The following is a 27,708-nucleotide window of genomic DNA, read 5'->3' as shown; positions in this document are numbered from 1 at the left end:
ATTTACTGAGGCGGGGCAAGAAGAACTGTGCCACCAACAATAATGCTACTTGGAAATAACAAACAATAACGAGCTAAAACAACAACATTCACATATAAATGTGTCTTTCGAGTGCAAGCGCCTTCATACCTGAGCAAATAATTTTACAAAAGATACGCTGCATAAGTAAGCCCTTTCATGCTAGGCTAAACAGTAAAAGGGGTAGTCAGGACTATGTATGTGTAACCGTAATATGTTCATCGGTATATTCCTAAATGTCCAAGTCTGCAAGAAGGTCTATCTATTAGTGTGGTAGTGGGGGGTGTAGGTGTGTGGATTCGTAGCTACTAGTGTACATATGTATGTATATTTATGTATGTGTTAATGCATGCATTTTCTGGTATGCAGTTTTGTTGTTGCTGTGTTGCATGTTTTCTTAAGGTGTGAAAATTCGCGCTTATTGCTGTGGAAGAAACAATAACTGTAACCCTCATACGTTCGCTCAAGCTAACACATATTCGTACAAACAAACTCATGTGTTGGAATTACAATTACATAAGCGTTTGCAAATACAACTAAGTGCACAGTGTGTTGCAATGAAACAAACTTTTTAATAGTAGACAAACTACGAAAGCCCGGAAAGTGGAGGAATAATTATAGTTATGAGAATTATTAGCACAATTTGGAGATCAAGTTTCTCTTATATATTGCACGGGTCTTATATTAAACAGTAACATTCTTGTAGAATTGTAACTAGAATTTTTTAATCTTATTTAATTTAATTAACGAAATGAATATAAAAGAAAAAAATAGTATCCCAATTCATTAGAGTTTTGTACCACTGTTGCTCTTCTTGATGCACGACAATCTAAAGACTTTTGAGTGCATTTAAGGTGAAAACGAAAGGAAAGAAGAAAATCTATTGTTCAAGCATAACAACACCGCTGAGGCAGAGGATGGTAGCCGGAAGGAAACAGGCTGTGGCAGGAAATAAGGCCGACTGCCTGGCGTTCGCTACACACCTCCCTGCCCGGTTGCCAACAAACTATACCTGCGAAATGACACAAACACAAAGCAGACATGCGACGGCAAGAGAAGGCAAGACAGGCTTTCGCGCTGAAGTGGTAAACGCTTGAAAGAGTGAGATGAAGTAGCGGTAAAATGAGCGCTGCATTGGCGCACAAAGGCAATTGCAATTGCATTTTCCTGCCATTAATCTTGTCGTGCCGCCTCACACACAACTCACATACACATGCAGTATACATATACATATATCTTGCAGACAATGTCTTCTCGCTTGTTGCATCTTAACGGCAAATGAAATGCCGTCACTTATGCGCAACGCGCAATGTCGAAAAGACGGCTAAAAGCAATGTGTGCTATATTTTTTGTTTGAAACATCTCCACTCCACTGGCGTGCCTTTGGGCTGCGGGTGTGTGTATGTATACCAACCTGAAAAATGCTTTTCTGTTGCGTGTAATTTGTTATATAGTGAATTTTACAGGTCGCTGACTACATCACAGCTTTCCATATATGTAAAAGAAATATAAGCACATAAGTGAATTGTGAAAAAATCTAAGCACGCACATGGCTAAATCTCCGGGATCTGTTCGTATTAATTACTTTTTATAATATTTTAGTTGCAATGTTGAAGATCTGTCGAAAATCCGACCAATTTCTTTGTTTTCAATATTATAAAAGGAAGGTTATTTGAAAGAAGACGTTTCTAAACGTGTTATTGAAGTCTTGATCACGAATCCATGTCACGAATATCCTATAGATATGTATCATATATATTAGTACACCCGTTGCTGTTATACGCTAAATTATGTTCTAGTTAACTATTTGGTATAGTGAAATTATTATTGATGAATAAAATATTGAAATAATAAGCACGTTATAGCCGGCTTAAATTTTTACTTGTTGTCAATATTATTACTCTTTATAAAATAATTAGTTGATAACATGTCACATTTTCTAAATGATAACAATCTATTCTTAACTGTAATTTTTAATAATTTTAATTATAAATATTTTTAATTCCCCACTAATCGATGCACAATATTCTTCATTAGCCTTTCTCTAGCTGTTTTCCGACACCTGATTACATTTTTCGTTTGGCTCAGTTTTGTTTTAATTTTTTTTTGTATCGAATGAACAGCCGATGTTTTGAATAATATTTTTGTTTAATTTTCTGTCAGTTGCGTTTTCTTATACCCCATTTTATGCCACATCTCGTCATGTGTACGGAATTAAAAGTACCCAATATCTTTTTCCCGCTCCAAAGCTATGTTCCCACCAAATTTTAGTCCGTTTAGTCTTGAGTTATAAATAGTGTAACTAACACAACCTTCCTATACATATATTAAAAATTGATTTTCCGGTCATTTATTGTTTTAAATTTTATCTACACTACCAAAAGCCAGACCGTGTTCTCAGTAATCATTAGCTCTATATAATTACACAATTTATAACGAAATTACCACTGAAATATATCAATAAAAAACATGTTTAAGCGCATTTCGCATGTTAAAGCAAATTGCCCGTATCATTAAATTAATAAAAAGTCTGCACGTTACGTAATGCGCTATGAGCTTAAATGTTTTAAGACACGCAATAAGACCACATACTGCTACATATTATCCATTGGCAAGGATATGCTCACATGGAATATTTTTATATGAGCCAACATTCAAGTAATTTTTAATTTAGCTCATTATAAGATATAAAATGTCTTTCGGCATTTTCGTAGGTACGATAAAGGTTATACAAACATAACGGTAAAATATTAATATAAAATATTATGAGAACACCGCATGAGGCTTCATCGAAATTTAGGATACGTAAATATTATATATGCAAATATGATGCTGCCATTATGTCTCAAGTCTGCTTATGGAGTAAAAGAGTGAAGTTTAATTGAGTTTTGAAAATAGCAATTATGAACATGTGAAACATAAAACACCGTTCAATTTCATTTCGATGCTTCCGAAAAGTTTAAAGTAATGGTGCTGCAAGAATATTGCTAAGCTACTTTTCATTCCCAAACAAAAACCAGGAAAAGATACTGCGACCCCTTATTTATGTGTTCCACCACCCCGACAGGTTGCCGTAAGGAAATGCAAATGTTAAAGGCCAATAAATTATCTGAACGCTTAAAGCAGACAAAAACACAGCCAAACAAATAAAAAGTCAAGACGCAGACTATGAGGCGTCTTTGGGCGCCATAATATAACAGAGAGAGGGTGTGGAATGTCTGTGTTTATTGTTTGCATTGCAAAGTGCAAAATGCTCAATGAAGCTAAATATGTCAAATGCAACCTCGCGACGGCGATATAGTGGGGTGTTTGAAAGAAGGTCGAGTAGGGGTACGCTTTGGGGGGTGGCATGGCTGATAAATACGAGCAAAAGTTTTTGTGTGCTTGGTTGCGTTCTACAGAGATCATATATTATCCTTCAATACAGCACATTTATATTTCTATTATAAACATACACACCTGCACATCAATTGTACGTGGGAACAATTTTGAATTTCTTTATTTTATACTTGTTTTTAGATCTCCGTATATTTATGTACATAAGTATTTTAAAGATTTTTATAAAACTAAAATAAAACGTAACATTTGTGACACTAGTTAGTAAAATGTGTGATTTAGTTACAAAGAAAGCTGCTCGGCGAAAGATGAGTTGGGATCTTCCCAACATTTGCTCCTGGAATGCCCCACCTTTGCGAGATCTAAACAATCAAGTCTTTGATACTTATCATGTCATCCCTTCCAGAACATTGCCAATTCGCAATCGTCTTATAACAGAGCATATTTAGATTTTCAACGACATATGCTTGCGCCATGAGTACACAAATTTGTCTTATCCGCCCGAATATGAGGACTTAATAATAATGCTGAGCATATTTATCATATTTTACGCTTTGTTAACATTCAATTTTCAACAGGCAGGCGAATGGGGGCATTTTTTTTCTTCAGCAAAATCAAACACCTACAATCGCGAAAAAGCAAACTCACTCCAAGAGGTTGAGTGAGGGAAGCACTAAAGTGAACCGACCACGTTAAGCAAGTCAGTGTAGCAAATACAAAAGCCGATCCGTACACTTTATAACGCAAACACACCACAAAAGGAGCCCAAAAATATGCAATAAACAAAACGCAATAATCCAACAAATAAACAAACACATATATTTTCTGCGAGCGCTCACAGCGAACGGCACTCTTATCAAAATTCTCAGGGAACCGAATATAAAGCAAAGCACGCCAGGGATTTTTTCGGTAATAGGTGTTGAATAAACTGATAGGTGGGGGATGAATATATATTGAATACAGGTGTGCAGGTACGAGATACACCTTCAAAAACAGGGTGGAGATGTTTTTCAAACAGTGGGTTCTTTACTATTATAAATTCGTATGCAGCAATGTAAAGGAGTACTTGGGTATATTAATTGAAGTTTGTTTTAGTGATACAATCCAAACTATAAGTGGGACACTTATGTTATTAAACATTTTAGATTTAAACTAAATGTAACCATCAGCACTCGTTATACTCACGCAACATATGTAGTTGCTAAGAGAGTATAATAGTATTGTTTTATATACTATGTATAATAACATTTAGAAGAATGCTGATTGTAAATTTAATCTCTACTCAAAATATATACAAAATGTGATTCATAAATTGTACTCATATTGCGAGGCACCCTTTACTTGGTCATATTGTCACAGCAGCTATTTGTATCAACACGCCTTAGCAATAATATGCAGATTCAGTTGATGTTGATGTTGAAGGAACGCTCTGTACCGTGGTGTTGCCGCGCAGAACAGCTGGAGTAAAAATAAACACCACAAAATTACTCTAGAGGGGAGGAAGGATGGCTAAACAAAAACAAGCGGGAGGAAAACAAAAACAAATAAATAGAAAAATATTTAGTTCAACAGCCCGTCTGGGTGCCTGCGCTACAACAGGAAGACGGAAACAGCTGGGAAACCAACTCGGATATTCCAACAGTACAAGTCAACGAACGATTGGCACACAGTGTTGCAAGTAGCTGGAGCTGTAAAACGAGAAGAAAGGAACGCAAGCCAAGCACAACAATAAGAAGTTGTGTTACTGTTTAAGGAAAGCAACGTAGCGGCACGACGGCTTAGTGGCAAAGGATCTGATGGAAAAAGAAAATCATACAACATTTCAAGTGAAGGCGAATATATTGAAATCACTCACTCATTCACTCAACCACTCAGTCTTGCTTATCAACAGACGTTGACACTGAAACGGCGTAATACATGTTGAAGTTGTACGAGTATACAAAAACTCCTCGACGCGTTTATACTAGTATGTCTGCGAATGCTACAAATATTGCCGTTGTTATTGTTGTTTTGTTGCGTCGCTTTCTGCGGCTGTCTTGTTGTCAGGCATATGCCTTGGATTTCACTGCAAAGACCCAAGCAGCACATCAAGGAAGTGAAACAAAGAAAGCCGCAAGCTGAATAGACGTGAAAGCTGACTGGCAAAAAAAAAAAGAAATACCAAAAAAACTGAAAAAGTGACTGTGTGAAGGCAAATCCTGTTGCCATTGTTTCGCCCAAAGTTCTGGCTGTTGCTGTTGTTGTCGCTGTTGCTGGTGCTGTCGTCCTTTGTCATTGCGGTGGCGTTCACGATGACTGTGGTCGAGGCGCTGTGACGTTGCCGGCATTTGTTGCCACTTCCGCTAGCTGCCAACGCACTTCCTGCAAGCTACTCCTTCCACTTTTGTTTTTACAACTTTCAGTGATGCATCGGCCATGTCGCCGGCTGCTCTCCTTGCTGCTGCCGTTGCTTAGCAGGCGGGCATACTACATTGCCTGCGGCATGGTGATCTTATTTTTATTTATTTAAATTTTTCTAAATTTCCTTCAACCTGTGTTGCGTAGTTGGCACTCATGCTATGTATATAGTATTATTTGAAAATACAGACGGGAATTGAATTAAATCCTCATGGGGCGTTTGGCTTGCCACTTCGTGTCACACAACGTCGGCTTTTGCATCGTTTCCTTCCTTCATGCTACATTCCACTTTTATCCAGCTCGGCAGAGGTCTATTAAATGTTTGAAACAAAATTGATGATTCGCTCTTTTGTGCACCTCTTATATTTTTTGTTATATTTGTTGACAAAATACTTACTTTGCCTTTTATGAATTATGAAGGTAACAATGAAACTGTGTGGCCACATTGGGCTGCTATGATGTATTAGAAATTCGTTTAATTCAACCTACACTCACTGCTTTGGGAAATGGGTCAAATTTCTAAAGCAACAAAGTTGTATTCTTTCCTGAAGTTTGTGTTATTAAAATCCCATCTACTCCGCTGATTGAAGAAACTTTTCTTTTCGCTGACTCAGACGTCTCATTTTGAAAGTGTGTTAAATAAAAATACGAATTTGTCCGCCCAATCAAGCAAGTCTAATTTAAAGCATGGAACACCAAAATTGTGTGTGACATTGCGTTTAATGCGCCACTTTGGTTAACTTTAATATAACCAGTTTTTAACATACATGAGTATACCTTTCAGATAAGCCGGCACCAGATTAAATTAAATATTCTCACGACGCTTTTAATAGTGATTAAACAATAAATAATTGTGATGCAAAGTTTGACCTGCTCTTCTCTCATAATTTGGCTTGAAGACAATATGTTTCGGTTTTTTCTTTGAAGTGTTGTTAGGCTCCCTTTTTCCGGGTGAGCGTAATCAATCAATATTCATGAAATCCGATTTAATTCAAACATCCCTGGGTGAAATATTATGAACATCGTGGCGGATTGGTTGCGGGAACAGGTGCACTCAACCATCCGTCAGCAGCACTAGCCAATTACCAACACCGCTAACTATTTAACACCGTCTGCATATACACAGGTTTTGTGGTCGTCGCAGAAGCAGAGAGGGGGGAAATTAAATAATAAGAACAAAAGGAAGATACCAGCCATTGGCTTCCAACCGGTGGCATCATTAAAAAGTTGCTACTGCGCTGTCGTTGTTTTTCGGGCGTAGACGGGGGTGGTATTATTGAAATGTGCGCTCTAATTGTGCGCGAACGCCGCAGGGCAGAGACAGCATTGCGACAGCAAAAATTGCAAGTGCCCGCGTTAATCATAGCATGCTGCCACGCCTTCAGCAAGTCTTTCCTTACAATTGCTGTCCGCCGCGGTGGACAGGTTATTGTTTAACTACCATGTTGACTCACCGCGGGCGTATATTTTGGTAGTTGCGGCAGTGCAGAGGAAAATCTTGTTTATCGTTTTGTGAATTATTTCGCTTAACTTCATTTGGTCGTACGTATTGAGTTCTCAAAGCAAATTGTGTAGAAACGCATAAATTTCAGAGAATAGAAACTGAATGTAGAAACGGGAGCAAGTGGAAATAATAAATGATAATTAAAAAATGAACATTAAAATATTCTGCAACATGTTGCACAAAGCATGCTAGTTTTTATCTTCTCTCGCCTACATTTGTTGAAAAATCGCAAATTAATTTGAATACGCATAGTTATTTTATATACATAATTATAATCGGATTTATAATACAGTGAAATTTCTCTAACTCGAATCACCATAATCCACAAAAAACCTTCGAATTAGTTATAGAATTTTCATTAAAACATAAAATTTTTCAAAAAACTGAACTGAGTTCAGATATTCTCTATGAAAGCTATAACTATTCGTTAACTGATAACAGTTTTGCGAAAATTAAAAATTTATTTTGTATTTAATGTATTTCCCATATTGTCATTATTGCATTTTAAGCTTATACTACGCAGCTTATAGTAAGTTTATATTACGCAGTTAATGCTGACGCGAGTTTTTGTGTCCGTGGTTTGTGGTTGTTCTCAGCTTCCAGTTGTCAAGAAATCGCTGCCTATGTTTGTAATTCACACTTTGGCATATATAACTGCTAGTGGTTGTTTTTGGTTAAATTTTTTTATACTTTTTTTCACTTTTCATTCGTGCTGTTATGCAATTCTCACCCTTCCTCGCCATCATCCCTGTTGCATTTGCAACACCTACACACCTTCACAGCTCAACACTTGTGGTACATGCTCGCCTATTGAAGTCAACAATCAAAGCGAAACTTAACAGCAAGAATTGTTGGCATACTAGAGCGGTTGATGTCGACAGTTTCACTTTATTTTTGTTTTTAAGAAAAATGAGGTTTTCATAGCTTCTTTGTACACTTGTCCCTTGCCATTTGTATACAATATATGTCAAGCTATGGATTTATAATGGCATTTCTATTTCTTCTCAATTTTAACACATTTTTCATATAGTATTTTATTTTTATTTTCATTTTCTCTTTCACAGGTATGCAACAAAGTTTTTAAGTGTGCCAGCAGCTTGCCTTCGTTAACCTAGTTTTTGCAACAGTTGCGCTGCTGTGTAAAAATACAACAACTATAACATAAATAGCAAACACACACGCGCCCGAAGCCTCAATATTGTGTTGCTAAAAACAAAACGCTTCAAATGCTGCGGCTCGTTGCTTTCAGGGAGTTCAAGTGAATGCCGCAACAACGACGCTCTTACCCACGCAAGCAACCACACATACACATGTGCACATTTACAACAGAATCAAAAAAATTCAATTCAAACGAAAGTGCAAGTCGGGCCGCTGTATGCAACGCAGGGAGCGGGTAAGTGTACTGCGCATATTAATGTTTTCTAGCGCATAAAGTTAAAAACTGTATACTTAATGCTATGCAAATAAGTGCTAGTGCTGTGCGTGCTCATGCTCATTGTTGTTGTTGTAGCATTAGGCGTAAAAGTACCGCACACATACTAGATGCGGCTTTGTGGGGGTACGAGTATACCTTATGTGCTTTCACTTTCAAGCTGTTACCCGAAAAGTGCATTGCCCACTGATATAAACGCAGTCATCTGGTTACTAGTCCCGAATTGGTGTGGTATAGTGGTTTACCGGTTCTCTAGATTGCAATTCCATTTTTGGAGTTGTATCAACGGTTGAGAGTACATTGGAAATACTTTACTTTCTATTGTCAATCAGCCACACGCATCGGTTAAAGAGGACTGGGAACATACAACACGCATATAAAACATATATATTTTCGAGCTGGTGCATCTCTTATTAAAATTATATGCTTTCCTCATTTATCTATTCATTATGTAATATATTTATTTTTTCAGAATTTGTTATATACTTGTTACCACATCTACATTACTCAAATTTCCATTTATTGTGACATACAATTGCCTTTGTTTGTCACAAATTGCTCTCAAATTTGGCTTTTATACACATGTGCAATATATTCTGAGCAAAGTTAATGTAGTTTATGTGCCAAATGATACTCTTGCTGTTTGTTTTACCGAGTGCTTTCACTTAAATATTACCATCCTTTCATTTTTCGTACATGAATCACAATCAGATTTTCGCTCTCAAAAGTACCTGTTTGTAGCTCATGGCCGTCGCTGTAAAAGTTTCGCTTACAATTGACGCACTATGTTCATTCATTCGGTGAGTTAGTTTTTTCAGCCAAACTGTCAACAGAAAATAGTTAAATGAATATATAATTTTTTTTTTTTAATTTTTTAATTGTATCGCCAGCCACATGTTAATGGGAGTGATACACGAGAAAGATTCAATTGCACAAAGCAGGTCCATATAAACTGAATGAATTTGTTTAGCTTTTGCATCACTCTCATTCATAGTTAAAAAATGCTTTCAATGCAATTAATTTAGCAACAATGCTGCAGTGTTGGTACAGTGTTTGAAGGTATAAGTGTTACAGTTAACAAGTTTGAAGAGATTGTTAAGAGACTGAATGAATCAAAGGTTTTTTTCAAACAGCTGGTAGCAAAGGTTGTTAGTATAATACGTTGGCCGAGTAAAAAATTGTACGACTTTATAAAAGTTGAAGGGCACGTTTTATACGTGGATTATATAATGGAACTGGAGCTCTATACATTCTCATTTGCTGCACATTTTTTTATACCATTCAGGGATAAGTAAAATTTTGTCATATTAAACTCCACTTCACGCTGTTCCTATACTTCTTCTCTTTGTACATCTTAGACTTTTGAACGAATCGAATGTTCAAACAAAAATATAATAGAAATATAGCAGTATATGATATTAAATAAACATTACTTTATTTTTTAATAATATTTCCAAAAAATTAAAATTAATTTCTGTATAACCTCATTTTCATAGGGATTATATTTTTCCATTACGATAAAGTTTTCAACAAGAAATATATTCACAGTAAAAAAAAAATATATAGTTTTAAAGATATAACGTTCTTAGACAGTTTTATACATTTTTTATACACACTAGAATATGTACACATGATAACAAATATACCAAATTAAGTTCACACCTATCTTAGGTTATGCAATGTAACCTCTGCACTGTCAATTAACTGAGGTCAGAAGAAAGCGAAGGTTGCACCTCAAAATCTCGCTATATTGAAACGCCTAAAAATTCAATAATCTGCAATTCCAAGCAAGTGCTACTTCACACAACCCAACGCCAAATGGATATGGTTGAGTATGTCCCTGAGTGCTAGAAATTTGCATATAAATTGCATTTAAACTACACTTACTTCGATTGTCACCTGTCCTTTTGGGCCAGCAGGCGTCAAGCCAAAACAACAATAACAATAAAAGCAATCAACATGAGAATCATAGTGAGCTCTCATGAAAACTTTCGAAATCACTGCTGTGTTTGAGGGAAACCGTTTTCGATAGATATGCAGATCATTTGAATGACATTTAATTTTTCAGTGGTAAAACACTAGCCTTATAGGAAGAGTGTGAATGCGAAAGTTATCTCAAGGCGAGTAATACTAAATTCTCGAGCATGGTTGTATTTCAAGTGTTACTAGCTATTTTCCCACAACAACAATAACATTTACATACACAGTAGTTCATGGAAAAAAACAGGGATTCTATAATTCTAAACCTAAATTGTTTCATTTATTTTCTTATTTTAGAGTATTGTAGATTCTGACTGTATCATTGTGCTAGTACTTACTCCTAGTAGTGTATGTATTAATTAATACTTTTAGTATAAAGTGTGCGGAGACATGTCAGCAACTATTCATTCTTAAAATAAAGTTTACAAACAAAGGATGATTTAGAACATCACCTTCAACGAATTCATTTCCATGGCGATCTACACCCTTTACACTCGGTATAATCTTTTTCTGGGTATATATGCTACTACATACATACATAGTATATGTTGATGTATATCTACCAGTATTTGTCCTTGAAGTCCAGACGACTCTATATGTACCAACATTTGTGCGCACACATGAATATTTGTGATAATGTAAGTTGTCAGTTGCACGTTTAGCCAATTTAAACTTTTCCAAAACGCTATTAATTTCCTACCCCATTTTATCGACACCATTGTCGAAGAGAATCGAAACCATTGCAGCCACTTAAGCAAATATTAAGTGCCAGAATTTAGTTCGATGCTTATATGAGTGAGAATGGAGAGCGTTGTTGTGATGTGCTGTGTCAAAGTTCAGCAACTGAATTTTGCTGGATTTGTGTTATTCTCATTGTGCTTGGAAAGTTATTGTCTGATAGTAACACGGACGCAATATCAACCCCTCGTTTTGCTTGTGACAAAATCACAAAAGCTTTGCTGAGTTTCGTAAAACTTAAATTAAAAGCATTAGACTAGTACATCTAGAGGAATATAAGATAACCAACCGAATTGTATTCACTACAAAAGTGGTTAGCAGATATGTATGTACGTAGAGCTGTGAAAAGTTTTTAAAATGGTGATTACACATTGGCTAATCATCGAATGCGTGCATTTGTGTATTTGCCAAACTTCGGAAGGTGTTCGGCCACTAACCTGCATAGGCGGAAATACTTGTCACTGTACGCCACTCTAAAAATCAATTAAGTCTTACAGAGATTTCCACAAAGAAAATTATGCATGTATATATTCGTGTCCTTGCTTTTAGTACGAAGACTATTTATGCATGAAATTCGTTAGAAACTGCTTGGTTGGCAAACATAAATATTACATGCACATTTTCTTGTTAGTGAAGTTGCAAATTTTCATGCTGACATTATCATTTAACAGTTATTTAATAAATTTATGGCATAACATATTTGTGAAAGCACAATTTTCGTCTGAGTTAAGAATTTTCCCACTCACCTCGACGCCTGCCCAAGTATGTAAATAAATTAAATTGTGTCTTTAAAATCAGCTAAGGCGATTCAGGCGCCAAAAGGATGTTGAATAAGGTTAAGACAGCAAAAGTTTGCTTAACACACACAAGAAACTGTAGCAAATGAGCATTATGTGCTTACAAAGCAATACACACACACAACTTTGCTCGTATAGAGAGTTTGATGCATGTATGTTGAACATATGGGATGGCTAGTTTTTGGTTTTGAAGGCAGTGTTTAGTAGCTGATAAGGATTAGTGCGGATTTATCGTGTTTCTTCTATACTTAAAACCTGCTAAGTAAATATTTTTCTTAGAAAATTATGCAGGGCAAAGAAAATTTTGAAGACGTTTTCGTTTCAAAGCAAAATATTTGACATGTACATATACCCTAACATACGCATATATTCAACTGATGATATCGACATTTGTTTACATGAATATTGTTATATATTGTATATATATATATAACCCAATTCTTGTATTCCCATACAGTTGTAGGTGAAATTTCGTACTATATACCAGTGATTTTAAGCAAACATCGTACTTAACATTTCCATGATTACCTCAACTGCTTAGTTTGAAATGGGCATACATTCTATATCTTTCAGATATACTAATCACACAAGCTATGCGCTAGCCTTACATAAATGTACATTTTAATGGTTTCCGTTCGTTCGTTTTTTATTCGGACGGGGAATTCAGGAGTATACGCGAAAGTTTTTAAATTTAACAAATAATTAAATGAAATGAGATATTTTATATTAATTTGAATGAATAACTCTACCAGCTGCAATAATACATTTCTCAACTCAACTACTGAAAAATAAGGTGTAAGCAAGCAAATAACTTTGTAAATAAACCGCAATCTTATGTCAATCAATACGCAGTAAGTATCATAAAATATTGCCCCTTCGGTATACATATATCAGTACTATTTAATGAAGAGGCTAATAGATATTACCGAAGCAATGACCTTTTTCACTGCCATACACATGTCATTGACATAATTTTATTTTACGAGCACCAAAGCGCAGTGACCCTCTTAAGCTTCCGTTCACTTGAACATGCTTCTAATCAGAATGTCCAAGGAGCATGTTCTTTATTGTTCATTCCCTTTATTGGTCAGCTCCGTCACATTTCACATTTGACTGCAATTTTACTTTTCTTCTTTCGAACACTCAATGTAAATACGCAATATAATAAAGGGTATCATTTCGTATGAGAACGTGCCTTATGTGGGTGTGTGATTTAGCCTTTTTAGGGATTATCATTTTGACTGGCCAATGCTTCTCTAATAATGTGCTTACTTTGGTAAGCTGCACCAGCCATCACACTGCCCCCTGCAAAATGTATTGTTGTAAACTTATTGAATTTTTTTATCGCATTTGTGGCAGCCAGTTTTACTTCCGTTTTGGAAGCGCATTTTCTCCTTCGTATTACTTCCACTCCAGGGTAGAAGATTTTAATATATTTTTATTTATTTATCAATAAACTAAATTTGATGTGAAAATGTTTTTGGCAATTTTCTGGGTTTTTTTTTGTATCTTTATCGCGAACGCACAGCTGTTCGGAGGAGCAATAGATATCTACCACCGCGATGTATTAATTTCATTTCAATTCGATGTGACTATTCGTCAGAAGCAATGTGTCAGCTCGCCCTACAGCTGCTGTGGACACATTCTCTCGTTGACAACATATTTCACGACATCAAGAGGGTCTGAAAGTAGTAAGCAGAGGCCGCAACATTCATTCGTATAGCGTTTTTTGCTTTCGTCACTGTATAGTTTCGTCTTAAAATTCAATTTGGCTAGTGCTCACGCACAACTGCGTTCAATATACGTCAATTGTCCGCACCCGACGTCCATATATCCCCATACAATTTTTCGTTTTGGTATAAGTGCTAGTTTAAGAGCTAATGTGCAAGTTCGCTTGAGTTTGCAATGGTGTTGATCCTTTCGCTGTTGCGCTGACAATGTGTGTTGGCCTTCGTGCCAGCAAAGTGATGCCATTTATTTTCGTCTGTCAGTGTGGCAAATGGGAGAGAGGACCGCTCTGCAATTGCAGGGAACAGTGTGGAGTTTTGAGTAACTGACTGTCTAGAGAGATCTAATAAAATCTGTGCCAAATAAACACCGTTATTAAGCTGCATGTGAAATCATATCGTTTTTATGCGTTACTTAAGGAAGGAAAATATTCTATTTTTTATTTAACCTGAAAAAAATTGGTGCTCAAGAAAATATTTTATTTCTACACGTTCCACTATGTGTCCCACTGTGCGCTTCATTTTCATACTGCCAAGTGTTAACCTGCAGCTGTTATGACTTAAATTCACAGCATGTCATCCTATGCCCGCACCGCTAACGCCTTAACAATTTTACAGTAACCAACCAATTGACGATGCTGCTGCTGTTGTTATCGCGTTTGCGTAACATTTGGTTGCTTTATTGGCCCAATCGAAGTGTGAGTGCTGAGCTGCTGCATGTGAAGAAGAGCGTTTCTTGTCAATATACCATACATATGCTGGAGTATATTAGACGAGTGCTGCCAGCTCTTGAGGCTTATACTCGTATGTTTGAATGTGTCTACATAAAACCCTTTTAGCAAAATTGACATAAATTTGTGTCCATTGCTGCATGAAATTGTGGAGCATCTCAACATACGAGACGCCCAAATGCTATCATATATGTACATATGTATATACATTTTATATATCAATATAAAATAAGCGGTGGAGATGCGAAAGAAAGGCTTGAGTTGAGCTATCAATATCCGTATACTCGCATATGCAGAAGTATGCATACATCTGCTTATGTATTTTGAAAAATGTATAAGAATACAGTCAATTGCCATGAAAAGGTTTATTTTAATCTTATTTAGCACGAGTATCACGTCGAGTTTATACCAAGAGAGAATGAATAAAATGGGGTCCAGGGCAAATGTATACTATCGCCGGATTAAGGCCATCATATTTTCCCTTTCTTCCTTGGTTGCAGGAGCTTTCGCTAGTGATGATATTAACAGCTAGAGAATTCATTGGTGATCGAGGACTTACTGTTTCCGTTCTCCGTCTATATAATTGGCATAAATTGAGTTTGCAATGCAATTGAGCAGTTTAATGTCTTTTAAATTCATGAATGTATTCAACGAATGGATGTCAAATGACAACCATCAGCTGGATGTTAGATCAATGTCAGATTGCAGCTGTTAAACGGATGTCAGATGGATGTCAAATGGCAGTTGTTAAACGGATATCAGTAATGTCAAATTTCTGTCAGTTGGTGAAATAGATGTCAAACGGATATCAAACGAATGTCAGATGGATGTGAGTTGGCAGCTGTCAAACATATGCCAAATGGCAGCCTTCAAATGGATGACATATGGATTTCAAATGGCAGATGTCAAATGGATGTCAGATGGACAAATAAATGTTAAATTACTGCTGTCTAATGAATGTCAGATATATGTCATCTATGTGGGATTGAGGTAACCCCGACGTAGCTGGTAACCCTTAAATACAATACATAAAGTCTACATCAACGAGCACAAGAGAGCCGGAGAGTTTTGAGAGTAGACGCGAAGCAAGCAAGACGAAAAGACGCTCGACGAAAAGACGCGAATACTATCTTATTAACTTTGAATCTTTAATCAAAAATATAAATCGTTTTTGAATAACTTTTACTCCTGATTAAAACTTTACAATATCTAAAACTATTCGTTTATTCATTGCTCAACCGAATTAGTAAGCGTGAGTAAAAGCCCTACATATTTGGGGGCTCATCCGAAAAAAAAAAAAAAAAAATTTTTTTTACATGAACCGATAGTGCGAAAAGTATTTATTTAAATTGCCGCATTTATATACGCCGCCGCGAGTGGGTTGAACGATATAATTTTCATTAGAAATCAAAAATTAAAGCGTAAAATAGCAACAATGACCAGTTTGCAAAAATTTGAATTTGTACGAGCAAAGCTGCGTACAGCCCGAAAAGAGAGCATAAAAGCTCTGCACAAATTTGTATTCGAATCAGATGGAGACAGATCGAGCAGACAACGTTTACGAGAATTTACAGGATTCCAATTCGACGAGAACGACGACCGCTGCAAACAGAAGTTTGCATACATCGAAAACAATTTGACGGCCAATGATCTAAATTCAATTTGTAACGTATTGGGTTTAAGTGGCAATGTAGCCGATGTGAAGCTGCATATTTTTCGAAATTTGCAGAACGCAACATTGTTATGTGCTGCAGCAGAAGGCGACGAGAACAGCGACGACGAAGACGAAGGTGGAGTTGACGACGATATCGAAAATGATGACGCAGATATTATGCGTAGCTTTGACGAAACAGCAGCGAGTAATAGCATTTTCGAATTACCACAACGAACGAATGCAGTAAGCAGCGAGAATAACCAAACACATAGGAGAAATGCGGAGAAGAACGTCGAGCTTGGCGAGAGAGCAGTTACAAAAACAACTACATCGGTAACGCCGACACAAATGTCACGATTTGCAATCAACTTTAGAGACGTCGAAGATTCTGTTCGACATTTTGACGGCAGCGAAAATATTTCTGTTGAAGTATGGTTAAGCGATTTTGAAGAGACAGCAATTTTAATGGGTTGGGATGAACTACAAATGTTTATATTTGCAAAGAAATCATTACGCGGTTTGGCTAAGTTATTTATCCAAAGCGAACGGGGAATAACATCTTGGCAAAAACTAAAATCGGCATTAGCAGAAGAATATAAAACTATTGTTAACAGTGCGAATATACACAAACAATTAAGCGCAAGAAATATGAAAGCAGAAGAGAGTGTACAAGAGTATTTTTTATGCATGAAAGAGCTCGCGATGCGTGGAAATATTGAAGAAAATGTTCTAATACAATATGTTATTGAGGGTATTCGCGATATTAATATAAACAAAACTGTTTTATATGGCGCACATAATTTGAAAGAATTTAAAGAAAAAATCAAAATATACGAAACAATGCAAAAGTGTAATAGGAAGAACAGTGAACTAAAAGTAGATGAAAAGAAAGTAGTCAAATACGAGAAAGATAAGTTTACTTGCTATAATTGCGGTGCAAAGGGACACAAAAGTTCTGAGTGCAAAGATAAAGAAAAAGGTACAAAATGTTTTCAATGTAAACAATTTGGACATATTTCGAAGAATTGCCCAAAAGCTAAATCAACAATTGACAAAAGTAATACGCGATATTTATGTGGAAAAAATAATATCATGAATAAATTGGTGGTTATCCAAAATCAAAAATATATTGCTCTGTTTGATACAGGCAGCAAGTTTAATTTAATGACCGAGAGTGTGTACAATTCTTTGGGTAAACCTGTGCTAGAACAAACAAACATTCGTTTAGTAGGTTTTGGTGAACGAAAATCTGAAAATAATATAAAACCAATTGGAAAACTAAACATTGAAATCGAAGTAGATAAAGAACTGTTTCGCGTAAATTTTTTGGTGGTATCTGCCAAGTGTATGGACATTGACTTAGTAATTGGTGAAGAGTTTTGTTCTCAAGCCGAAATACACATTAATCGTGATGGACTTTGCATAAAGAAAAATAGCTTGAAAAGTGAAGTGGTATTTCCTATGATGAATGTAGAGCTAACAACAACTGATATTGACATTGACGAGAGTGCTAGTACGTTAGCAAAAGAAGAAGTGCGCGATCTAGTATGTAATTATAAGCCGGAGAAATGCAAATCAACAAACATTGAAATGAATATTGTGGTACGGGATGAAACACCTATATCATTTAGACCACGACGACTTCCATTAACGCAGAGATGTATAGTGGATGATCAAATAGAACAGTGGCTAAACGACGGTATCATCGAAAGTTCGGAATCGGAGTTTAGTAGCCCTGTAGTACTAGTAAAGAAACGAGACAGTGATTACCGATTGTGCATAGATTATAGGCAAATTAATAAAGTTATAATTAAAGATCGTTTTCCGTTGCCATTAATAGAAGACCAACTAGATCGTTTACAAAAAGCGAAAATATTTAGTACGATAGACTTAAAAAACGGTTTTTTCCATGTGCCCGTGTGTGAATCTAGCCGCAAATATACATCTTTTGTTACGCATGGTGGACAATACCAGTTTTGTAAAGTGCCATTCGGTTTGTCCAACTCACCTGGTGTTTTCCAAAGACACGTTAACGCAATTTTTCGTGATCTTTCGCGACGTAATATTGCATTGCCGTATATAGACGACATTATAATACCTGCCGAAAATGAACATGAAGCTATGTGCAATCTAAAAATAGTGCTTAATCAATGTAAAGACTATGGACTTATGCTAAATTTGAAAAAATGTCATTTCTTGAAAAAACGCGTAGAATTTCTTGGCCATGTTATAGAGAGCCAAAAAATTTCGCCGTCGCCATCCAAAATCGATGCTCTGGATAAGTTTCCATTGCCGAAAAATATTAAACAGTTGCAGAGTTTCCTGGGTCTTGCAGGGTACTTTAGAAAATTCGTACCTTCATTTTCCATAATCGCGAAACCTTTGACTGATTTGACTAAACAAGACAAAAAGTTTGAAATAGGCGCCGAACAAATAGCAGCATTTGAGACATTGAAGAAAATGTTAAGCGAGAAACCAGTATTGGGCATTTTTAACCAGCAATATGAAACCGAAGTTCATACTGACGCCTCTATCGACGGTTATGGGGCAGTACTCCTTCAAATAAACCCTGATGACAACCAGTTGCATCCCATTTATTATAGTAGTAAGAAGACTTCCGACGCAGAAAGAAAGTACTCAAGTTATGAACTTGAAATCTTAGCCGTTATTGAAGCGCTGAAAAAGTTTCGAGTGTACTTGCTAGGCTTGCACTTTAAACTTGTCACTGACTGTAACGCCTTCACGAAAACGTTAGAGAAAAAGGATTTGAGTACTAGGGTAGCTCGATGGATATTATTCCTCCAAGAATACGATTACGAAGTAGAACATCGAAGTGGTCAACAAATGAGGCACGTAGACGCCCTCAGTCGTCACCCAGTTATGATTGTAGCAGATGCAGATTTTCTAAGTTCCATGCGACGTGCTCAGCAACAAGACGAAGACTTAAGAGCAATTTCTGAAATTATTAAAGAAAAGCAGACATACAATGATTATTTCGAAAAAGGAGGCATTCTTCATAAGTTAGTTGATGATGTCGAATTAGTTGTGGTACCGAAGCATATGCAGCGAGACGTAATTAGACGTGCACACGAAAAAGGCCATTTCGCCGTAAAGAAGACAAAGGAGCTAATATGTAAAGAGTTTTTTATTCCAAAAATAGAAGAAAAGATACGCATGCACATCGCCAATTGTGTTGCATGTATTGTCGCAAATCGAAAGTTAGGGAAACAAGAAGGGAAATTACACCCAATTCCTAAAGAAGGAATGCCGCTTCATACATACCATATTGATTTTCTTGGTCCTTTGGAGACTACAAATAAGTCATATAAGCACATTTTCGCAGTAATCGACTCGTTTACAAAATTCGCATGGTTATATCCAACCAAAACTACGTCAGCACAAGAAACAATTAGCCGTTTGAAATTACAAAATACAACGTTTGGTAGTCCTGTTCAGATTATATCTGACCGTGGATCCGCATTTACTTCCGACGATTTTCGACGATATTGTGAAGAAGAAAATATTCAGCACACAACAATAACTACCGGTCTACCTCGAGCTAATGGCCAGGTGGAGCGATTAATTGGTGTCATTACAAGCGTTTTATCGAAACTGAGCAAAAGCGATCCGACAAAGTGGTATAAGTTTGTAGATAGAGTACAACAGGTCATTAATTCTACTTATAACCGAAGTATCGACATGACTCCATTTGAATTGCTAATAGGCGTAAAGATGCGAACAACCGACGATTTTAACATTAAAAACCTTATACAAGAAGAAATACGTCTACAATATCAAGAACAACGAGATGAACTCAGACAACAAGCAAAAAAGCAGATTTTGAAAATACAAGACGAAAACAAAAAAACGTATAACCTACGACGCAAAGAAGCTAAAAAATACGAGATTGACGATTTAGTTGCTGTAAAACGCACGCAGTTTGGTGGTGGGCTCAAGCTAAAGCCAAAATATTTCGGTCCTTACCGTGTTGTTAAGGTAAAGGCCAACAATTCGTATGACGTTATTAAGGCTGGCGTGTGTGAAGGCCCAAAACGAACTTCAACTTGTGCAGAATTTATGAAGCCATGGGTAAATTATTCTGATGATGACGACGCATTCGAGGGCGAATGCGCAGCAGGATGGCCGAATTGTGGGATTGAGGTAACCCCGACGTAGCTGGTAACCCTTAAATACAATACATAAAGTCTACATCAACGAGCACAAGAGAGCCGGAGAGTTTTGAGAGTAGACGCGAAGCAAGCAAGACGAAAAGACGCTCGACGAAAAGACGCGAATACTATCTTATTAACTTTGAATCTTTAATCAAAAATATAAATCGTTTTTGAATAACTTTTACTCCTGATTAAAACTTTACAATATCTAAAACTATTCGTTTATTCATTGCTCAACCGAATTAGTAAGCGTGAGTAAAAGCCCTACATCTATAACTGTCAAATGGATGTTAGATGAATGTAAAATTGTAGCTCTTGAACGGATGTTATATAGCAGCTGTCAAATGGATCTCATATAGACGTCAGAGAGCTGTAAAATGGCAGCTCTCAAATAGTGGCAGTCAAACGGATGTCAGATGACAGCTTTTAAACGAATGTCAGATATATTCAAATAGCAGCCTTCAAATGGATGACATATGGATATCAAATGGCAGATGTCAAATGGATGTTAGATGAGGGTTGACAAACTTATGTCAGATGGACAAATAAATGTTAAATTACAGCTGTCTAATGAATGTCAGATGAGTGTTATATAGTATAGCTGTCAAATGGAAGTCAGATGTATGTCAAATTGCAGCTATTAAACAGATGCTATATAACAGCTGTCAAACGGCGTCTCAGATGGATGCTAAATGACAGCTGCTAGAAGGATGTCTGATGGCAACTATCAAATGTATGTCAGTTGGTTGTCAGATTCTCAAATTTTCGCAAATTTAAAGAAAATCCTAAAGATTCTTTAATCGAAAATTTAACTGTTACTTTATCACCATATATATGTATGTCTTCATACTCAAATTTCAATTTCCGTCAACTGTTAACTTATTTTTTTGAATTATTTCCATGCCAGTATTCCTCCAAAAAAATTAACTTGTCAACTCGACAAGAATCACTCACTCATTTGAGTTGCGCTTGTCACTTATACGCCCAGTTGGGCCACGACACAATACATGTTGCAATAGCTGCCACTTTTAGGTGCGTGAGAAGATTGAATTGCCAAAATCAAAACACGCAATGCGAAAAGTTTAGCTGGCATATAAACAACAATAAGAAAAGGATCCAACCCGCCACAGGCTTAGCGAAGTTTCACGCAATTTATATTTAAATGTTACGCATACGCACGGGAGGGCAACCGATTCGAATACAATAAACATGCATGTCAAACATGATAGGTTAACTCAATGGGTGACCAGGTAGCAAAATAATATTTCAGGGATGCTCGGATGAAGAGATGAAGAAAAAATGAATTTCAGTGGGCACAAGCCAACTGCACACGCACAACAAAATAAAGCATAATATTGACATCGGGCAAATGTGTGAGCGTGTGTGCTAGCCTTCGGCGCTTGTGTGCTTATAATAAAATGTCAACTTCTTTTTCAATTTACTTTCAATTTCGAACAATTTGATCAATTCTTATTGAGCGCTTGACTGACTGCCTACAACTTCTGCAACAACACTCTTTTGAGCTCGAGTTTTTTCGGACGCAAAAAATTAATAAATAATGTGTGACTCAGCCAAGTTGTCGCCATTGGCCGGGGTCGTTTTGCCTTTCCATCATTGCTTCTACACTACACTACACATCGCTCTCTAAGCGTATGCATGTTTGCCCCGAAGGCGGTGATTTATGATGTAAGTGAATAAAAAATTCCAATTGGAGCCGAGATACTCGTACTAACATTTATATCCACATGTGCTGGGAACTGCTAACTTTTTATGGCCCAAAGTCCTGTTGGATGCTGTGGGAGACGTCTCACGAAAAATATGCGTGTGTAGAACGTGGTCATTATTGTCAAGTTGTCATGTTGTGGATGGCGGCCGTGTCTAGTCGAAGGTATATTGTATATATGTAGGGATTTGTCACTTTATTTGCCGCCCTTGGCTGTGGTAGAAATTGAAAAAATATTTTCGCAAACTTTTTGACAAGCAGTTGCTCATACTTCGTAGTTCGTGGTCGACTAACGATTGCATGTGAAAAATAAAAATTTCTAACAGACTTTTTCGTTACACTTTGTTTCGACCGGAAGATTTTCCCCTGTGTGTGTGTACGTTTCACCAACCCTCCTTCCACTCGGGCGAACTTGACTGAGGACACAAGTTTATGCTGCAAGCAAAGTAAGGAGTGTATATAGAGTAAAAATATATATATTTTTATTGATAAGAAAATTTATTTGGTAACGGCATAACACTGCAACAGACATGCGATTTTATACGGAAAATAAAAAATACGATTTGAAAAATAAAAATGTCGAACGTATAAAAAATATGGCAGCTTTTCCATTGTGCCAACTGCAGCAAAGTAGTACGAGTAGTATGAAACTTTTCACACTCTTTTGTTTGCCTGTTTGTTTGTTTGTGCGAGTTCCTTGCGGCTTGTTTGTATTTGTTTGGTGTGAAAAAGTTTCACCAATCTGTTGCCCTTTTCCATCAACCTTTTCGTGACAATGCACAAGCTGTGCCTCGACGTTTTTTTAGACGACGTCCTTTTCTGTTGGCTAGTTTTTTACCGTTGTCATCGTTTGGTGTATGTTTGTATTGGGTGATGTTCGGAACTGCGGATGTGTTGGTGTGGCAAAATTACAAATTGATTACACCGTCAACAAATGTGTTAATTTTGCGGTTTCACACCACGACTGATGTTGGGTAGAATGCACGGGGTGTGGAGGTCGAGTGTTGGTAGGTTACTCCATTCGGAATTATGAGACAGGGGATAAATCTCATTGTTTATTTAATAAGACCGTGTTATTCATATTTTGTACATGCATGTGTAACTTAATTTACTGCATGAGCAATCAAACTTTTACGTAAACTTTTTAATTTGGGTTTATAGTTTATAAAATAATTGAGAGTTGCTCGAAATATAAAACATTGAAAATCTTTTTGTACAAATACACAGTGCCCGTTCCTTTTTACAACTATATTTTTGCCTTTCATTTAAAAATTTTCCGATTTTCATATATTTAATGAACAATTTACGAGCCGTTATGAGCTACAAAGAATGATGTTCAAGTGACAAATGGCGAGCAACAAATTTAATTAAAAAGAAAAATGGCGAAAAGTGAAAAGTGCGCGACCTTATATCAGGTCTTTCGGCAACTTAAATATTTTCAATTAACGCATGAATGGAAGAGCAGCGGAAAATAAAGTGAGTACATAAGTGTATAAAAAAGGAATGATAAGCGATTCCCTTCAGCTTGTTCTGCCTTCGGTTGGAAAACATAACGAAAGGTGTTGCACGGAAGCCAATGGAGGAGGAAGTGAAGTAAGGAAAGTAAGCTAGATAGGCAGCATGGTGAGCAAACTGAATACATAAGTTTCAGTTCTAAAAAAGAACTGTTGTAGAAGGTAGTGAGAACATTTGATATAAAAGTGGAGAAGCATGAGTTGCCAAAACTATGATGAAAATAATGTTCAATGTCTTTGACATGCTTTTGTAAGCGTTGTTTCTTTCACACTCGCTCAACTAAAGAGTATTTGAAGAAATTTACTGAGCAATGAAAAACTTTAAACAAACCTTATATTATAATAAGTGGCAAAGCCAAAGTCAAGTACAAAGAGTCTAGAAAGGCAGTGAAAGAAGTGATTGCAAAGTGATAAAAATTGTTAGGAGAGTGATAATTTAAAACAAATCAGAAATTATGCTGATATTGCATCGATCGGCGCTTTAAAAATCAGTTCAACTGCAGTCAGTGCAATATTTTGCAGTGCAACAAAATAACTTAGCTTAGGAATCTCATAATACTTATCTAGTTTTCGCATTCTTTAATTGATAGGATAAAAAATAAGTGAATGTTTCATGGCTATGAAGAAAGACAGAGTTAGCTACAAGGCTAAAGTCACTGAACTTAAAGTTTTTCCTTTAAGAGCGGAGATATGTTAATAGTAATTTTTTGTGTAATTACGGTTAATTCAAATGAAGATAGCATGCATATACACGTATACTTATTTAGTATATCATATCTTCCAAATGAACGCTGAAAGTAAAAGTCTTAATAAAATAATAGTGAAACGGCTACTGCTCACCTACTTTCTTCGAAATAAGATAAGTGTGCTAGCTACAGAGACAGAAATTTCGTGGACGTGCACGAAAGCGTCGGGATAAATCTACACCAAGAAATCGTAGTTGTCTATTTGACTGCTTTCAACAAACCGGCAAAAGTTAAAATGCTGAAAAGAAGAACTTCTGAAGATTTATTTCTTCTGTGAATACTTTTCAACTCGTTTGAGTGACTGACATGCACAGGCAATCACAAACGATGTAACTTAATGCATTATATGTATCCCTCTCGTAAGTATATGTATGTACATATGGAGATGTGATGTAACCGTGAAACTTTTACGAAATGTTTTTCCCTGATTGTCTTGCAGTATAATTGTGATGGCAAGGGAAAAGTAAACAACAACAAAACAGTTCAAAACAAGATTTCAACACTATTGTATACATATATATAAATATAATACAAGGAGGGCAAGCTGGGCATGATGGGTGGCGAAATATTTAGATGAGTGTTGTCTTCACTCGCCGTTGGCCACACTGTATTAAATATTTATAACGCGTTTAGAAAGTGAAATTTGCGTTGGGCAACACGTGGTATGTAAATGGAATCGGTCTGAAAACGAAAGATAGTTACCGCAATGCGAGCTGTGATTTATTGAAATTTTACTTTTATTGCAACTTTTCTAATTGTAGTTTAAATGCTGAGTAGTAAAGGTACAAGTTGAAAGCTTAATTGTATAAAAGCGTTACAAAAAAAAAACATATTAATTGTTGTTTGACGAAATACTAACCCCTTACAAAATGCAAATTTCAAAGTACTATCATGTGATATTATATTTTAAATAAATAGCTGTTGGCACTCAACAGATGGAATATATTAGTCATTGAAAAATTCAAAATTTTAATTATGTATTAAAATATTCGTACTACTCAAGTAGTGCGAGTGACACTAAAATAGAACTATTTTATCTGCACAAGTATGAAATTTCTACTTAAAAACCGAAAGAAAAAACTTCAAAGCAGTTCAAGACTTCTTTGGCTTAAAATGCATATCTTCCGTTGCTTTGCCTAACCTGCCTCCGCTCCTTATATTCGTATACACCACACTATTGCTAACTAGCTATATTGGCTAGCTAACTGGCTAATAAATGGACAACAACTATTTCACGTTTCCTTGTTGCGTTCTTTCATTTCTGCCAGCTGAACAATTACTTATACGCCTTGCTAGGTTATGTTCTTTTGACTACTTTTATTTCACGACTTCTCCGCAATTTTTCTTTTGTTTGCTATAGATATTATTTCTATATTTATTCTCCCTTGACTTTTTCTATCATTTCTCTACAAATTTTACGACAATTTATTACCCTTCACTTATTTTCTCATCTTTGTCGTCATCAACGATGTCCTGGAATAGTACAGCGCGAGTCTTGATTCATCTCGCACAACGTCGTCATTCTCATCGTCGAAGACGTTGTCATGTTGCTGTTGATGCCAGTACAATTTGGCTTACTTGCTTGCGCGCTTGTCGCTTGCTCGTCTGACCGTCGTGTTTATTGTGTCGTTTCCCGCTGCTGCCCAGACGATAGTTGACTTTGCCATTTCGAAGTAGGAAGCTGCTGGCAACGAGCAGCCAAAAAGGTAAACGACGTTGTTTTGTTTAGCGGTAGCTAAAGATGATGTGAATGCTGACGACTTTGAGGAAAACGTTGACAATGCCAACAGAGATGTTGTCGCACCAACATCATAGTTTGGTCAACACAAAAACATTTAACTCCTGGCTCTTGTTTGGCTTGAGAACGTGTCCTTTTGCCGTTTCTTAAAGCGGACATTTTAACAAATTAGTTTACAGATAAGCAAGCGACAACAACAGAGAGTCAACTAGCATTTGAGCACTTCCATCGCATACTATGAAACTTGTTTTATTTTCATTAGTTTTAAAAGTATTGTTCGCTAAGGAAAATACATTTTATGCCGAAAATTCTGACAACAGTTTTTGCAACTGACTCTTCATGTTGCCTTGACGCTAAGATGGTCAGCAGTTAATATTTATTAAAATGGGACCACAGGGACTTCACACACTTGAAAAGTCCAATTGCTACTTTGCCTATTTGAGAAATACCATTTCCTTCGAATAACCCTTTCCTGTTAATATTTAACAAAATCATCACAATGTGGCAACGATAATTTGATAAATTTTCATTGAATTTGTTTGTTGGCCTGATTAAATTTTTGTATTATAGCACGCAGTTGATATCAGGAGCAACTGTTGACCATTTGATTAACGTATTGTATTCAACTACGACCTCAATGTTCCCTTTGTTAAGGGTAAGCGACAGCCTTATACGCGTTTTCAACGCACAATAAACTGGTGTGCTTTGTCAAAGCTCGTATGCATTCAAAAACCGTGTCTGGAAATGTATTCACATAACAGTCATAAATAGCCCTGAAATTTTCAGAACGATACGGCTGAAAGTCGGCAACAATAATTTTGTATTGCTATCAAAAAGTTTGACTGCCACAACTCCCCACGCTGCTTGATGTGGTTAAGTCTCCCGCATACAGTTGAGAAAGTTATAAACAAATAATTGAAGTTAAAAATGTAAGAACAAAAACAACAAACCACACACACATTTGCTCGTTTATATTGTAGATAAGTTAAGAGCCGAGAACAAATTGTTACAATGTGAATCATATGTAACGCCAACAGTCAAATCAAGCAAAAAGTAGCACAAATTGTTTTTAATAAGAGCTGAATGTGAAGCACGAGGCATATTCTGCAATTTAATGTATATAAATATATACATATGTACCGGATAAATTTGTGAAAGCTGGAACAAAACGCTTAATCCTTTGCACACATGCTATGCAAATAAACACACAAACATTTTGTGTCTACCAGAATTACAATTTTTATTTATGTTTGTCGTAAGGATTTTATAAATTATTAATTAAGGAAATTACGAATTTAAGGTAAACAGCATGAGTGTGATGTATTTACCATAACTGAATTAATTTTTTATATATTTTTTTTAATGATGTAATAAAGAAATTGGTATAGGATACTGATTATAATCGAGTTTACATCTGAACTTTAGCGGTCCCTTCGCTATTGTTCTATCACTGTAGACTTTTGGAAAACTACTGTCGTCTATGTTAATGTACAGGTCATAA

At 36.3% G+C, this 27,708-nt stretch overlaps 1 protein-coding gene across 9 annotated transcripts in view; it reads left to right on the top strand.

Annotated features, from left to right (window-relative positions):
* LOC105211486 (uncharacterized) overlaps positions 1–27,708 on the top strand; it is a 186,469-nt gene that overhangs the window by 75,275 nt on the left and 83,486 nt on the right. For 4 of the 9 annotated variants that reach the window (XM_054228231.1, XM_054228232.1, XM_054228233.1 and 1 more), the window contains one exon: positions 8,320–8,648. The exons of the other annotated variants lie outside the window; for them this stretch is intronic. The gene's annotated coding sequence lies outside the window, so the exon portion shown is untranslated. The remainder of the gene's footprint in view (positions 1–8,319; positions 8,649–27,708) is intronic. 9 annotated transcript variants of the gene reach the window in all.

Source organism: Zeugodacus cucurbitae, chromosome 3, assembly GCF_028554725.1.
Source record: "Zeugodacus cucurbitae isolate PBARC_wt_2022May chromosome 3, idZeuCucr1.2, whole genome shotgun sequence".
Classification (NCBI taxonomy): Eukaryota; Metazoa; Arthropoda; class Insecta; order Diptera; family Tephritidae; genus Zeugodacus; species Zeugodacus cucurbitae.
The sequence above is the reverse complement of the archived record's forward strand: the minus strand, read 5'-3'. Positions and strand labels throughout refer to the sequence as shown.